The sequence below is a fragment of the Parasteatoda tepidariorum genome, chromosome 2 (genome assembly GCF_043381705.1).
Source record: "Parasteatoda tepidariorum isolate YZ-2023 chromosome 2, CAS_Ptep_4.0, whole genome shotgun sequence".
Classification (NCBI taxonomy): domain Eukaryota; kingdom Metazoa; phylum Arthropoda; class Arachnida; order Araneae; family Theridiidae; genus Parasteatoda; species Parasteatoda tepidariorum.
This window is the reverse complement of record NC_092205.1, coordinates 63,446,153-63,459,688: the sequence shown is the minus strand read 5'-3', so window position 1 is coordinate 63,459,688 and position 13,536 is coordinate 63,446,153. Positions and strand designations below refer to the sequence as shown.

General features: G+C 27.6%; 1 long non-coding RNA gene across 1 annotated transcript in view; it reads right to left on the bottom strand.

Annotated features, from left to right (window-relative positions):
• Positions 1–13,536, bottom strand: part of LOC107455370 (uncharacterized) — a 106,871-nt gene that overhangs the window by 43,500 nt on the left and 49,835 nt on the right. The window contains exon 2 of the long non-coding RNA XR_001585568.3: positions 8,517–8,713. This is a non-coding gene — a long non-coding RNA (uncharacterized lncRNA). The remainder of the gene's footprint in view (positions 1–8,516; positions 8,714–13,536) is intronic.

Below are 13,536 nucleotides of genomic sequence, written 5' to 3'. Positions count from 1 at the left end.
TATATATATATATATATATATATATATATATATATATATATATATATATATATATACATATATATATATATACACACACACATCTACATATATATATACACACACATCTATCTATCTATTTATCTATCTATCTATCTATATATATATATATATATTTATTTATTTGATAATTAGCATTCTTTCATAAATTCAAAATACGACTTTCCATTATTTTTTGAATTTTGTCCCATAAGTTCTTTAGTGATTACCTTTTGGTTATACTAATGTTGAGGTGGTACAAACCCGTAGATGTATTAAATACTGAACTTAGATAATTCCAAAACTATGACACAATAATTGCCTCAAGTGTTGATTGTTTCTATCCAATTAATTCTGTTTTTCGAAGTTCTTATGCCGTTCTATGTTCCCTGGAGATCAGCTAAGTTCAGCTAAGTAAATTAGTTTCATCACTATTAGTTTCATCACACGGAATATTGGTCTTTAGAGGCTGTGTCTTTCTCTCTTTCCCATAAGTGCGCTACATTGCGTTGTAGTAGCAGCTTAGTTTCATTTAGTACAAGCTGATCATTTATTATTTAATTAGCGATTTTAATTTTATCTAATAAACTTGAGACCAATTAGCGTTAATTTTCACGAGTCTTCATTACTTGCATAAATAATGTTTCATGAAGCTGCTTCGGGTGCAATAATACCACTATAAAAATTGAAAACTGCTACGGCATTTAGATTACTAGAAAAATTTGTTTACAAATCTGATGTACAGTGAGCACAATAAAAAACGGACCAGCCTTAATAAAGTTTTGACCCAATGATCGAGTCTTCACGTTCTAAGACTCAATTTTAAAGGTTCAAAGAAGTGATCTCAAATATGTTAATTAATTAGTGCAGAAAATATTTTCAATTACGAAATCAGACACAAAAACGTAATTTTTCTGAATAAACATACCTTTTTTCCGACGGATTCGGATTTCTGACCCTAAAAATATAGGAGATAGCCACAATCAAGAGAGCTGTCCGAAGTAATTTTAGTTTTTGCGTATTTCATCATCTATCGAGAATTTTTGAAGCGAATGAATTTTTTTTAACATCCAATTATGAAATTCTTTTATTCAAAGAAAATTTCACACATAAAATTACTGTTAGTACATATTATTTTTTTATTATTTTATTTCATAGTCAGAAAACGTTTGGATTGTACGATGTACAGTTTTTTCGTCATTTTTGAGAATGCAATTTTTCCTCGTAAAATACAAAATTTGAGTGAAATCGGCTAATTTCGCTCAAATTTTGCAATTTGTCATTTAAAATTGCATTATTTAATGTGATGTAATAAATTTTATGTCCTGCAGCTCAAAAGTTTTTCGATTATTGTTACATAAAGTAATAAATATTTACTAGAAGCTATTTTTTGCAAGGAATTATCTTTGGATAAACAACTTTTGCAATTGTGAGCAAAATTTTTTTTCAATTCTCTTGAAAAGCTCTCGAGATATTGTGAAGAGCGCAAAAAGTAAGATTAACATTAAAGGGTTCAAACTTTAGACTGCCCTTTTTGTCCATACTATTGGGACTTTTTAGATTGCGCCCCCCCCCATATCTTGGGTGTCAGAAATCCGAATCCGTCAAAAAGAAAAGACATGTTTATTTATGGAAAGTATGTTTCTGTGACTGATTTTGTGACTTAAAATATCGTCTGCACTAATTAATTAGCCTATTTAGTCACCCTCTCGAACCATTAAGATTAAGTCCTAGAAAGTAAAGATCCGATCATTAGATAGATTAATAGTTATTCAAGGTGGTCAGTTTATATTTTTGAGCACTTTACATTCTTCTTTCTCCTAGTTAACCTAAACGTCATGTTTTTTTTTGTGTTTTTATTTTGGTACAAAACTAAAAAAAATATATATATAAGCTATTGTTGTTACCATATATTAGTTTTGGTGTAATGATAAATTAATAAGCTTAAAGAAATTAACAAAATTTTAGGAAAATATTTGTATGAATTTTATACTATTTATGTAATGAAGTGAATGTAATACAACTTTCTCAATGAAATGTTTTAGAAAAACACAAATTTGTATCAGTGTGTTCTAAAATGTTCAGAGTTAAAAATGCAAAATTAAAATATTTCTGACTTTTTTTTAGCTTTTCTTAAATTCTTTCAAAATTCATTGCTTTTTTTAATTAAATAAAAACTGATGAAATTTTAACTATTAGAAACATTATCATTTTGTTTATCTCTTCCAATTTATTTTAAATCTTTGATAAACAAGCAAAAATTTAGTTAAAAAAATCCTCAACTATTAATGCGCTATAATCTTTTTGAAAGAATCCTTATATCAATATAATTTTTGAAAATGTTAACTAAGGAATTGATTAAATTTTTTGTTCTATTAGTATTATTTCTCGTTTTTTTCTACTTGTTAAAACCAAATGGTTAAAGCACTAATTACAAGTTTAAAGTAATTAAATTATGCGTTATTATTGGCAGAATGAGAAAAAAATTCTTGAATAAATGAAAAGCAATATTTAAATTAATTAGTAATTAATGTAATTAATAATCTATATAATTTAAAAAAAACTGTCTAGTTAATTTCAGCATTATAAGTATAAGAGTAAAAAGATCTTTTCGTCTAGGAATATTAAAAGGAGAAAGTTTCGCATTTTCAAAAGATGAGCAAAAAAAATGAAGAAAGAATCTAGCTTTGGTTATTCCCCTTCATGTACTTTTACCATATTTTGCATAGAATATAAGAAAACAATTAGATTAAAATTCAGATTATGCTCAATCTGTTACAATTAATGCAATTTATTTAATTTGCTTTTTTTAAGCTAAATAATATTTTTTGACTAAATGTTTACCGAAACTTTTGGTTAAAAAGATTCAAAGAAGTTCACAAAAGAACCTCTTTAGCATTTTTATTTACGTTTTTTGTGCATTTGAGATTTGCATACATTGAGTGTTCTCTATATTTTAAATACATTCAGCTATATTTTAAACATAACTTTGTTTATTTAAGCAGTATGTTCATTATTTGAAGTGATAATAAAGCAAAAAAATTCTGATTTAAACATTTTAAAGCATCTACTTGTTGAAGTTTTATTGACAATTTTTACATTTTAATATTATTTCACATACAGATAACATTTTAATTTACATTTTATTTTACATTTTAATATTATTTCACATACAGTCCCGTAAGTTTTCATACAGTTTTTATATCAAAAGGTTCGTACATAACAAGAAATTCTAGAGTTTAATAATTATAACAGAGAATTAATTGAGCATTAAAAATTTATGTAAATTGATCTAAAGCCTCCCAAATAGAAAAAGTAAAATATTGCTAGACACATGGCATGCTGGAGAAGGCGAATGTCTTCTTCGAGTGGAACTTTTTTCTAGAATTACCCCATAACCATAAAATTATCAATTGCTGTCAGTATTAATTCACGACATATCACACGATAAGACATTGGTTCCTAGATTTTAAAACGCATCATTAGAAATAGTTTAAAGAGATTTTTCAAATAGGGAGCATAATAGTTATTTTTCGTTAGTAAGAGAAACTAAACGTATGCTAAAATACACAAAAATATATTTTGACGAAAGTGTTTTTGCCCAGTCTCTATACTAAGTACGAATCAAATATTTCACTAAGAAAAAAAGTATGGTCAAAAATACCAGAAGAGAGTAAAATTCTATGGTTCTATGCCAGCACTAAAAAGTTTGGAATTCCTTACTGAAGTACTTTGGCAATGATTTTGATAAAATGAACAGTGAAAAACAATTTTATAATATGTAATAAAATTTTGTAAATGTGGTAAAATTTTGTAATTGTATTTTCATACTTTAAAGCATAACATAAAAATCATTTGTAAAAATCGTTTAAAATCATCATAAAAATCGTTTAAATTTACTTTTCAATTTTGTATTTACTAAATGTACGATAATAATGTATAATTTTGAAAAACAGCCTTACCGGAAATAGTTACTATATGAATGGAAAAATTAACCGAAAGTTTTAAGCACCACATATTTTAATTTTACTAACCAATTGCTGTTACCCGAAATTTCATTATCACACTGTACGGTAAGTTTGCCAGAATTGTTTCTCGTTGTACTATAAATAAACTGGTGTTTCATCGCCTGAAACATTCGTTGTCCAACATTGGGGCAGAAAAAATATGGTCGATTTTCTGTCAAAATATGAATGAATTTATAACTTTGACTAACAAAAATACTATAAAAACTATTTCACGTTAGACCAATATAGAAGCTTTGTATAGCGAGTAAGAAAAGATTTCTATAGATGTAGTGCTTGCTCACACTAATTTGAAGAAAATTTTAAAGCTTTTCAAAACGAATAATCAATCCGATCCAGCTTCTAGAATGAAATTTTCCAAAATGTTTTTTTTTCTGCGAATAAATTTATAATATATTTAATTTACGACTTAGAATTGTCTTATTTTAAAGTGTCCGCAAATTTATAAGACAACCTGCATTGTTAAAATTTTATTGTTAAACATTGAACAAATATCATTTTAATTTAAGAAAATAATTATTCATTTTTTTCATTCACAATACAATGTATTTTTTATTAAACTGCACTTTAATTTTTTTTAATATATGCTCAATAAACAGCTTTATATACAGTGAAATGAAATGACGAGTTATGAAATTGTAAATTAAAAATGCAATGCTCCATCTTAAAAGCATACACATTTGTAATTCTATCGCAGTTTCCAAGGAATAGATAATAGACGCGAAATATATCTTAACTACTTATTAACGTATAGTAAGAGTAATAGATTTTTATTTCATATACGAACGCAATCTCAATGATTGCAGGAATAAAATATTTTAGTTTCCCAACTCTCTCTAGTTCAATATTCATATATCTATATCATTTCCCCATAAACAATCTTTCACAACATAAGCTCGAATATAATTATTTGAGAACAGAAGAGATAGGTAAATAATCGTTGTCAATGAAATAATAATTTTCTAGGCTTTCCATTACAATAATGTTTATGCTTTGGGAATCTAGCTCAGTGAATTTCGTTATAAAGGAGGATCTATAAACTCAAATGTTAGTGTGAAATTTTAATAAATTTTAATTATTATTTCAAAATTAGCTTAATTGAATGACGACTTTATGCAGACTTAGTTAAAATTTACATATTTTTAGACAGATTATATTGTAACGTAAGAAAAGCAAAAAAAAAATTAAATATTGTATAAAAAATACAAGCAAATTGATGAATATCTAGAGTAGAAAAACAATAATCCAGTAATGTGCGGTTTTATAAAAGAGTGCGGTCTTGAAAGTCTGATCTTATTTAAATTAAAACTATTCGTATAAACAAGATTAGGTTTTACTCTATTTTAGAGCCAAATAAGAATATTTTTCTTAGTTTTTTTTATTACCGAAAAATGATGTCAATGATATAATATTTTTCTAGATTTTCAAGTACAGTAATGTTTATGGTTTGGGAATTTAGTTCAGTGAATTTCGTTATAAATGAAGATCTATAAACTCAAATGTTAGTGTGAAATTTTAATAAATTTTAATTATTATTTCAAAATTAGCTTAATTGAATGACAACTTTATGTAGACTTAGTTAAAATTTACATATTTTTTGACAGATTTATATTGAAACGTAAGAAAAACAAAAAAAAAAACTAAATATTGTATATAAAAATACAAGCAAATTGATGAATATCTAGAGTAGAAAAACAAAAATTCAATAATGTGCGGTTTTATTAAAAAGTGTTATAATGTGTACTCTTGAAAGTCTAATCTTATTTAAATGAAATTCGTATAAACAAGATTAGGTTTTACTCTATTTCAGAGCCAAATAGGAATATTTTTCTTAGTCTTTTTTTATTACCGAAAAATGATGTCAATGATATTATATTTTTCTAGATTTTATGGTTTATGGTTTGGGAATTTAGTTCAGTGAATTTCGATATAAATGAGGGTCTGTGAACTTAAATGTTATTGTGAAATTTGAATAAATTATATTCATTTTTTCAAAATTAGATGAATTGAATGGTGAATTTATACAGGCTTAATTAAAATACACATAATTTTAGACTAATTTGCGTAGTGAAACAGTGTTTAGACTTCGACACATTAGTATATTATTCAAAAACACTAAATATTGGATGTAGAAATGTGATACTACAGGGCAATGAATAATTTAGCGGAAAAATAAGGAAAGTTCAAACATGAATAGAAGAAAATTTTTCTTATTTCAATGGAAACTATTCGTAAAGACAAAACTAGCAAAGCTAGTTTTACTAGCTTTTTTAACAAAACTTTTGCTCTATGTCAGAGCCTAATAAGAATATTTTTCTTTTTTTATTTAATACCTAAACACTTTAATATACTCTCTCTAGAAATTCAAAACACAAATAGTTTAAAGTTTTTCAAACAGCTTTTGAAAAATTAATTTTTTTTGTAAATAATGTAGGGGAGTTATAGTTATTTATACGTTCGCTAACTTTTTTCCTTATAAGTATACTCAAAATTAAGTCCAGTTTTTTAGACTGAAAGTTTGAACTTTTAAAAACCTGGCACTTCTGATTATCATTCTAAATTTTATACTTGTTTTTGGCTGTTTTTGTGTATTTTTTCTCTACTAGTTTTTTTGTAAGTAAGTATTTGATTATGTAGTCTCTGACAGGAGCTTAGAGACTTAAAACTCACTCATTTACTTTATTTGAGCTGCAGTTGCTTGTTTTAATTTTTTAAAACAAAATAGTTTCTTTTAAAAATGTTTCCATTTTATTACCGCTCTGAATTTTATTCTGTTTAATAAAAAAAATGTAAGTTCTATTTGCGGTAGTTTTTTTCTTCATAAATTAAATTCAGTTGGTTATTTTGGTTATACGTTTAGTTTTTTAAAGTTGTTTTCCTTAAAAAATGTGCTTAATAAAGTAAGTGCGCTTTTTGAAATTTTTGTATATGTAGTTTCCCCTATTCATAATGTTGAAGTAAAGAAAATACATTTTCAAGTATAGAGCTATAGTAATCATACAAAAAAGTATATAAAATTAGACCTGTCAAATTGCTAAACTAAAATTGCTTCTGGTGGAAACCAAGTCAATGTTTTAATGTATGATTCTTCTTTCTGTAAATTTGATTTAAAGTTATTTTTCATGTCTCTACCTGAAAAGGATTCATAAGTTCATATGAAACATCACACTGTTCCGTTCGTCGTGACGAGGAATTTAAAACTCAAAATTTTCAATAGCACTGAAAGCTTCAGTTTTTAATTGTGTACCACTCCGTAGAATATTTTGCTATAAGCACAGTTGTTGGCTGTTCAGCAAAATTTTAAAAATATTAATTGTTTGGTAGAATTAAGGCAAATTAGTGCACTAAAAATCAGTTTTTTTTAAAAAAACTGAAACGTATTTGCAATGAAGCCATAAATTGATTCTAATACTTATAAAAATATGTGTTTTCAATAAACAAACCAAAAATCGATTAATAAATAAAAAACGAAGAATTTGACTGCATACACTATAAAAAGTTATTATTGGTATCATAGCGACAATCCTAAACAAAACAGTAAAATATATATATTGCTTTCATACTGTTGATGTCTTAAGTATATAACAACATCGAGTATTTTATTTATTACAAGGAGTATAAATAAATCAGAACTTTAGGATGTATGATGGTTAGTGTTAAAGGGGGCTTTTTAAATTTTACAAAAGAAATTAGAACTTAGAAGAAATTAAATTTTGCAAAGAATAGTCTCAATCAGGACCTAATTCAAAAGAAATATCATCTAAGACACTTTTTGTGTCAGTAAAAATTATATTTTATCCATAGAAACAGCGAATAAATATTCATTCCTATTAAAATGGGCTTAAAATTGCTAAGTTATATATATCACAGATTCCCTGATACTTTAAAATTTCTATAATGTCTAACCCTATCAAAATTTATTCCAATTTAACAACATAAAAGAAAAAACACTCATATATCAGTCAATTGATATGCGCAGCTTAACAATGTAAAGTATAGATATAATTTGATAATAGAACAAAATTTATTGCTTTCAGATTTTAATATTGGAAACATAACTTTTCTTTCCAGTGCTTTTCGTTTGACAGTTAAGATGAAATAGACAACGTATACTATGCGAGTAGAGCATAAAAAAAAATTCATAGATCTCTTAATCTTGTTAGATATTCCAAAATTTGTTTGCTCATGTTTTATAGGTCTTTTATTAATATTTTCATTGGAAAAAAAACATTTTTATTCATTAATAAACATTAATTTGATTCTTTTGGAAATGAAAAGATTTGAAAAAAATAAAAAATTATTAAATATTGCTGTCTTTATTTATACATGCATATTTAATATCAATTTATTGAATCTATTTACTCATATATTTTAGCATTTTGATAAAACTGCAGAAATTTAAACAATACGACTTTTTTACAGCATCACAATTGCATTGATAAAATAGTTAAAATATGAATGATTTTTTTTTACCTTTCTCATGAAAAAGGACTTCATGCTCTTCGCCTTCTTTTTTCCCGAAACTGTTTCTCTATAGACATTTTGAGCATTTGAGTAGCATTTCGAACATTTCCTTGCGTAGGCTTTGCACTAGATAGAAAGGGATTTTGCACCATGGGAGGGTCTTTGATGTGCTGCTTTTTTATTCATCCGTAGATAAATGGAACAGACTGAAATATAAAGCAAAAGCTTTCGTCAGGCAATAAATTTTTATAATAAGTATTTTTTATAATAAGTCATAGTTAAAAAGTGAGACTTATTTAAATATCTATCTCCAATTAATTACAAACTACAAATACTCTTTAGCTTTCATTAAGGGTAATAAATATTCATTTGATATTATTGGTTATCGATAATTTCATATGCTAAATCAAATAAATTGAATACGTGATTTGTCGAAACAAGATATTTAGCATGATTTTTAAAATTATTAACAGCTCTCCTCTAAATAGATATCATTTTTGCTTTCATTTCGCCCCTTAATTTACTTTTGTAATAGTCAGTCTAATACGTGTTCAGAAAACCTCTGGGGGTACTGGATTGGAGATCGATCATTCTCTGATTCAGGTCAATATTACGATCTGTGGATGAATGAATGGATGTATGAATGGGTTCGCCCTATAAACTACGTATGGTGTGGGAGAAGTCGAATTCTTGGCCATAGATGGCGCCACTGAAAAACAAGAAACGCACACTCTGCCTTAAATTTGTTCGGTTTCACCAAGAAGGCTTGCTCGTGCTGCAAGTGGCATTAGAAACAACAACATATGTGTTCAGTGGTTGGAAGTAGCGCATTACAAGTAAGGAAAATAATGTAGTTGCTACTTTTTTCCGTAGTTTGAAGTGTAGTGTGCTACTTTTTTAAAAAATTGCGTAGTACGTAGCGCTATACAAAAAGTCAGTAGTTTGTCACGATTCCTGGCAAGTATTTTTAACGTTAGTTTAGAAACGCAACTAACATTTCGCTAACGCAACTAACTTTTCGAATTCAATGGGCGCAAATTATTGCTAGTCAGTGCATGGATGCAATAAAATGACCCTGTGGCTGCAGGTGAGGTTCAACAGAAATTATGTATTTAAAATCACTTATAAAAAAACTAATATTTAAACTAGTCATTACGAAAAACAGATAACTAATCACGTTGAATCGCGATGGCTCAGGGGATAGAGCGTTCGCCTTCCAATGAGGCGAACCGGGTTCGAATCCCAGTCGATACGAATTCTGCATCCGGCTTGCACTGACCACAGTGCTGACGTGAAATATCCTCAGTGCTAGACGGATCATGGGTTAGAGTCTCCTTGCCGTCAGGCTAACCGTGGGAGGTTCTCGTGCTTTTCCTCTCCATGTAACGCAAATGCGGGTTAGCTCCATCAAAAAGTCCTCTCGAAGGCAAATTTCTCCCAATACTCGATCCAGTAGTTCCCTTCTCTCCTGTATTGGGTTCAAAATTACAAGGCTACGGAGTTGAACATTAGTAGTCGTAAACCCATAAAATTGGGTCGGTTGTTTAACGACGGTTATAAAGTAAAAATAAAATTAATCACTTTGGTCACACTTTCACACGCGAATGCACACTCATGAAAAAATGATATTATTTCAAGAAATGGAACGTATTTTCTATGTACTAAATTTCTTGGTGGAGATAAAATAGCATTAATTAACTAAAAAATTGCAATTATTTGATAATTTCGCATTCTTAAATTAAACATTAGCTGTTGAAAAAGGCATAATATGTTGAACGTTAAATGAACAAATTAAAATTTTTTTTTGGAGTAAGATACTGGCTCATGTAAACACGAATAAATATTTCTTAATTATTCCCTCATATTCAATGTACGCCAATTTCTTATTCAAAACTATTTTGAATATAGGTGTAAAATAAGTTCTCCAGCAAAATTCGTCTCCTTAAAATAGTGAAGTAGTTACTACAATTCCAAAGTAATTTGTCGTCACTACATTTAAAAAGTCGTAATTAACTACATTTGTAACAGAATAGTTGTAGTAAATTACAAAAATAATGCTTTTCTGATCACTTTATGTGCTATATTGCATATTCAATTGATGAGATTTTACGAAATTAGTCATTTGATATACAAAGTTGTTATCGAGAACTTTATATATTAATATAAATTACTTGAATATTAAATGGGATACTTGTAACCAGAGTTAGAACATAACAGAATATAACAGCCAGGCATCAATGCTACTCAAATATTTTTTCTTAGTAGCCATAACTATTCAGTTATTTTAAACGTATAATTTTAGTCACAATATTTATATTTTCCTTATTATAGTAGCAAAAAGCACTTTTTTTAAATAAGAATATTCTGAAAGTGCATACATAAATAAAAGCCTAAACTTACATTAAAAAATTTATATATACCTAAAATCTAAATCAGAACTGGATGTCCAAAAAAATAAAATTTAAAGAAAAAATTTCAAAATTACAAAATTTCAAAAATTTCTCCAAATTTAAGGAAGCTGATTTTAAGTAATTTACTCTCTCCATATATGTACAAAAATATATATATATATATAACATAATTGCAAGCAAGTTTAGTCAATAAAAATGAAATATTTACGTAATATAAAACATATCAGTAGTTTCAACTTGAAAAATGAAACAACTAAATTAAATTCTATTATTTATTTGATAAAAGTAATAGCTTGATAAATAAAATGCATAGTTAAAATATGATAAACCATCTCTTTCTAAATATATTTATTACTTCAAAAATCAAATTAAAACATAGAAACTTGGATAAATTATATTAATTATTTCTATTTTAGTTACATCACAGCGAATAGTTATAAGGTTTTGAAATTAGTAATTATACTTTCATTTGCAGATTAAAGTATCATTTGGGGAACTTTTATATCCTTCCATTTTTTGAAACGCTTAGTTTTAATCTTTCATTATCCTTTCCTAGTAAATAACTGTTGCCATTTTCTCCTCCAATTGAACTATTTACAGTCTTAGTCAGTTTCGTTAAGTTTGCCTTCCCTTCATCATCTTTAAATAGTACGAATACGAATCGTGAAGTGCGAATTTTAAAACTCGTGAATACTAATTGCTATGTGTGATTTTTAATTACGTGAATATGATTCACGATATGTGATTTTTTAATCGCTGGAACAGGAATTGTGATGTTGAAATTTGAAAACACGTGAACACGAATTGCCATGCGTGATTTTTTTAATTGCGTGAATATGAGTCGCGATATGTGATTTTTTAATCGCTAGAACATGAATTTCCATATGCGATTTTTTAATTGCGTGAATATGAGTCACGGTAGGAGATTTTTTAATCGCGTGAACACGAATCGTGGAGTGTGATTTTTAAATAGCACGAATCTGAATGGCGAAGACTGAATTTAAAACGTGTGTCTACGATTAGCGTTGTGACTCTACTCTATACGAAACAAATGAAAAATACAGATTTCAAGGTCAAAAGTATAGAGGAGCAATGCGGAGACATAAACTTGCGTCGTCAACCCCATAACTAGGAGTTAAATTTAAAATTTCCGGTGCAAATTACGACTTGCTATCGCTAATTTCGAGCTCTGCTTGCAACATTGTATTTTTGAAATAAATACAGAACTCTGTCTCATTTAAAAGTTTCTAAAGAAAAGAAAATCGCAACTAATTTGAAAGCAATTCAACAGCACAGCTGTTAGAAGTTAATTAGGTTTGCATTGAATTCGTTTTTTACAGTGTAGTTGCTATTTTTAAATGAAACTAAAATATTCTTTTAGAATGCAAGATAGGGTGGTGTTGTATATATCACATAATCCGAAAGCATAGAAAATATAATTTAAGGCTTTTCTCCTTTTCTAAAGCTAAAATTTAGAGTAAACTAATTTATATTTTCATTTTAGGTTTTGTTTTTAACATTAAATTTTTATGTAAATAATATGCTGAAAAGATAGGACATTAAATATCCTCGGCTCTGTTTTTACCTGCAGGCAACAATGTTTTCTTTTCATGCGACCATTAAAATCTTATTCCAGACTTTTCTATATCAAAGTGCGTTTCTATTTCAATAGGATAAGGTGTTTCCCGTGTTTTAAATCTGGGTAAAATGGATATATGTGTTTCATGGTATAAAGTATCATAAAAGCTTAGATTATCCCCTAAGAGAAGATTTTAAATTGTCCTTTAAAACTCGCTTTTAAAAGCTTTTTACTTCATGCTGCTTGTGAAATCCTTTCTTAATGTGAGACTTTTGTTGCATGATATACTTCTACTACTTTATATTGGAAATATGCAATAAGTATATTGGTGTGCTTTACTTTTATAGAAATGTTCGTGAGAAAGCGAATAAGTTGATTCTGATTTGTTTACCATGATAAAAAATAAAGCAACATTCATTTTTATTTTGGTGAACAAAATACTATAAAATAAGAAATAGTTTTGATTGCAGCTTTTTTTAAAGTTCTTACTTTTTTTGATACTAGTTTACGAATTATAAAAAATCGGATCTAAGTTTTGCAAAAATAAATGATCGTTAACTGTCTGGTATTTACACTTGCGATCATCCTATAAAATATTGGTGAGAATATTCAAAGTTATGATTCAAGAAGAAAACTTGCAAGATTATCAAAGTCATGATTCAAGGACTATACTTGTAAGATTATTCGAAGTAAGGATTTTGGGACAATAATAGCAAGATAATACGAAGTCATAATTCAAGGACAAAAGTAGAGAGATTATACAAAATCATGATTTAAGGAGAGTATCTTGTCGTGCCAATACGGAGTCATGATTCAACTTGCAAAAATATTCAAAGCCGTGTGTTTAGGGCAATACTAGAGCTTTTTCGAAGTCATGATTGACGGAAAATACTAGCAAGATTATTCGAAGTGAAGATTCATGGACAATACTAGCAATATTATTCAAAGTAAAGATTCACGGACAATACTAGCAAGATTATTCGAAGTGAAGATTCATGGACAATACTAGCAAGATTATTTGAAGCGAAAATTCTAGGAC